At 39.3% G+C, this 4,033-nt stretch overlaps 1 long non-coding RNA gene across 1 annotated transcript; it reads right to left on the minus strand.

The window, feature by feature from the left end:
* Positions 1-402: 402 nt before the first annotated feature.
* On the minus strand, positions 403-3,081 carry LOC134761352 (uncharacterized). The gene is made up of 3 exons (XR_010139875.1): positions 2,608-3,081; positions 2,215-2,269; positions 403-696 (listed from the first exon to the last, which is right to left on the minus strand). It is a non-coding gene; the product is annotated as an uncharacterized LOC134761352 (long non-coding RNA).
* Between the last annotated feature and the right edge of the window lie 952 nt (positions 3,082-4,033).

A 4,033-nucleotide genomic window follows, 5' to 3' on the forward strand; every position in this document is an offset into this window, starting at 1 on the left:
GGAGAGCATTCCCATCTCCTACCTACCTCTCCCATTTTGCCAAATTAGAAGATATAGGTCCCTTTCTGCCTTGAAAATTTTCTCAATCCTTCCTCCTCTCTTTCATCCCTTTTTTCACACAAATTTCTCTCGCCTACATTTTATCCTGGTATTTCTTAGAAGTGACTCTGCACAGAGCTTGCTTCTCAGGGTCTCTTTATAGACTCTGGCATTTGTGGCTGGAGAGAAAAAGGAAGTAGTATAGACATCACCTTTCTCCTTTCTCTGCTTCTCTGCCACAAAAACTTATCAAACATATCCCAGGGAACTTAGAAAATAGAGAGAAATCCATCAGACCCTGAAGACTGTGAGGTTTAAGCCTTGAGACTAGTAGAATCTCATGCAAGACAACAAGTAATAGTCAAAGAAAACAAGGTAAAATCGACCATATAAAAGAAAACAAAATATAATTTTTTAAGATGACTTAAAATGTATTAGACTAAAAAGGAAGATAATGGGGCTCCCACACAGAGAATATTTAGGTTTAGGGTTGCATGATGTGTAGAGATCACACCAAGGAGTTCAATTTTCCATCCACAGTTCAGAGGTTAGGCTTTAGACCTTCATGGCGGAAGTCTTCAGGGAATCATTTTGAAGACAGGGAAGTAGGAACTATAGTGAAAGGATTTTTATGTAACCATGATGCATCCCACACACCTGGAAGCAGAAAAAGCAAGGAAAAATTACAAGAAGTAGTATATGACAGTTAACTTGGGTACTATTGAATATCTCATTAGTAAAACACTTCTCTCTATGTGTACAGATAAATTTCCCAGTGTATATACATACTTATTTATTTTCTCCACTGAAAGGCATTTCACCATAGAGAGATAACAGAAAGAAATATACAGTTGGCTCTTGAACAACATAGAGGTTAGGGTCACTGACCCCCTGTGCAGTCAAAAATGTTTATGTAATTTTTACTCCCCCAAAACTTAACTACTAATAGATTACTGTTGACTGGAAAGATTACCGATAACATAAACAGTTGATTAACACACATTTTGTATGTTATATATATTACCTACTATATTTTTACAATAAAGTAAGATAGGAAAAATAAAACGTTATTAAGAAAATCATAAGGATGTGAAAATAAATTTGCGGTACTGGATTGTATTTATCAATACTGTAGGTTTATGTCATCTGTTTACAAGATGAATTGCCTATCTGAAATGGTGGGCAACTGCATCTGACATCCTCAAGCTATGGTACTTATCAAGCAACTCAGCTTTTGCTTGTAATGTCAAACTTTTCTCTGCTTCTTGGAAGCACTTCCAGCATCACTAGTCACACTTCATGTGAGTCCCATGGTGTTATTCAAGGTGTATTATATTGTACTAAACATGATGAAAAATAAACAAGAAACTTGAGCGATAGCTTTTTACTATGATACACAATTTACTGGAGAGACAAACTGCTTACAAAGAGACAATCAGCATTAGGTGGCATTTTAAGTGGATACTTGTAACACTTGAGCTCACCATAATAGCAACAAGAGGTGGCTATAAAACTATTATAGTAGTATAGTATGCACTACAGCTAATTTTATGAAGTTATGATTTAATACTATATCTTTTTATTTGTTTACATTTCTCTCAACTACAAATGGCACCATACACAGTCTGTATTTGTGTATGTAAGTTTTGATCAATGTTAACTTTTTATAACAGATTTGTGTATATTATGGCAGTAAGTGATAAAATAGACTACTATCTACATATATTTTATGCATTTATGACATACTTTTTCTTGATTTTTTCTATATTGCTATGCTTTGCAGTTTGTTTGTGTGGTTTTTTTTTAATTGTCAAAATCTCCAAAAAATTTTTCAATGCGTTTATGGAAAAAAAATCCACTTATAAGTGGACCTGTGAAGTTCAAACCTGTGTTGCTCAAGGGTCAACTATATATATTGCAATTTGAGGTTGAAAGATATATTTTATTTTATCATTTACATTTATTTTATCAAAGATAAATCTTTGATAAAATATATATTTTATTTTATCATTTATATATAAATGATATATAATCATTTATATATTTTTTACATATATATTATCATTTATATGTAAAAATCACTTAAGAAATAAGCCTATATCCTCCAAGAGATTTACAGTACTTAATAGTTGTCCAGACCTGAGTTCAACCCAGTCAATATACTACGTGACTCACCTTCAGAAATCTCATGTTCTGTGGACTTGTTGCCCAGGTTGAAATCCCTGCCTTCCTGCCAAGATAGAAGAGAAGTGGGAAATAGAATACATTTTATCTTCTTTCCTGGAGCCATAACTCTCCCTAGACCATGGAGAGAAAATTTCATATCCTCTATTCAAAGATGAGAAAAATTCTAGAATTACCCTTACACATTCAAAAATCAAGAAGAACAGGAAAGCCGAGAGAACCCACAGACTCTTTGAAGGAAGCAGATTGCTCCTGCAGGGCCCCTGGAGACAGCCAAAAAACTGTGAGTGTCCAATGTGTGAAAGAGGGATTGTCCGCCCCCAAACACACACTCTCATTGGGGAACCTGAAGTTCCAGATCACGAGAAAAGGATTTCACCTTACCTGGAGCTGAGACAAATTTAGAGTGCTGAGTGAAATACAGGGGTAGAAGAAGCAGTAGGAAGACCCCTGTGGGCTCTCGGTCCCCAAGGAAGTCATTTCTGACTTTGTCTTACAGAAGTCCTTGGGGAGGGCTGCCAGAGGAACCGGGAAGAAACCACACAGGGAAGGAAACTTCCAGCTGAACTTTGTAACAATTTTGACCGAATGCAAAGTTTCCCGGACAGAAATCAGGGGAGGGGTTGAATCAGGAGTGCAATCACAGCACAGAAGCCATGGCAGGTGGGGAGAGGTGAAATCTAAAAGCCCTGCTTGCTTTCTCAGCTGGGAGGCTGGTAGCCTGGGGCAGTTTTTCAGCCCCGCTCACCCACTGCCTGGAAATAAACTTGGTGCTGTTGAGGGAGCACAGTGAAAGTGAAACCAGCCTTTTGGGCTGAGTGAGGCCTGTAACTGCCAGCTTTCACCCATTTCCCTGGTGGCCTGCATGACACAACAGAGGCAGCCATAATGCCCCTGGGGGCAGAATTCTACTGGCCTGCGAACCACACCCCCTCCCCCGCAGCAACTGCAGTAAGACCCGCCCAAGGAGAGCCTGAAATTAGACATGCTTAACCCTGCCCCCACCTGATGGTCTTTATCTACCTGCCCTGATAGCCCAAGAAAAAGGACATAACCTCTTGGGAGCTCTAGGGCCCCACCTACTGCCTGATGCTCCCTATACTACCTCAGCTGATGCCCTCTTGAAAGTGCCACCTCCTGACTGGAGGCCCACCAACACAAAACTAGTGCAATAAACAAAACTACAACTAAGGACCCTCACAGACTCTGTTTCACTCCTCTGCCACCTCCACCAGAGCAGGTGCTGGTGTCTACAGCTGTGAGACTTAAAGATGGTTCACATCATAGGACTCTGTGTAGACAATCCCAGTACCAGCCCAGAGCCTTGTAACTCTGCTGGGTGGCTAGATCCAGAATAGAAATAACAATCATTCCAGTTTGGCTCTCAGGAAGCCACATCCCCAGGGAAAGGGGGAGAGCACTACATCAAAAGAGCACCCCATGGGACAGAAGAATCTGAACAGCATCCCTTGAGCCCCAAATATTTCCTCTGACACAGTCTACCCAAATGAGAAGGAACCAGAAAAACAATTCTGGTAATATGACAAAACAAGGTTCTTTAACACCCACAAAAGATCACACTAGTTCACCAGCAATAGATCCAAACCAAGATGAAATCGCTGAATTGCCAGAAAAAGAATTCAGACAGTCAATTATTAAGCTAATCAAGGAGGAATCAGAGAAAGGTGAAGTCCAACTTAATGAAATCAAAACAGTAATACAAGATTTGAAGGGAAAAATCTTCAGTGTAATAGCATAAATAAAAAGCAATCACAACATCTAGAAGTGAAGGACACACTTAGAGAAATGC

Source organism: Pongo abelii, chromosome 3 (assembly GCF_028885655.2).
Source record: "Pongo abelii isolate AG06213 chromosome 3, NHGRI_mPonAbe1-v2.0_pri, whole genome shotgun sequence".
Classification (NCBI taxonomy): domain Eukaryota; kingdom Metazoa; phylum Chordata; class Mammalia; order Primates; family Hominidae; genus Pongo; species Pongo abelii.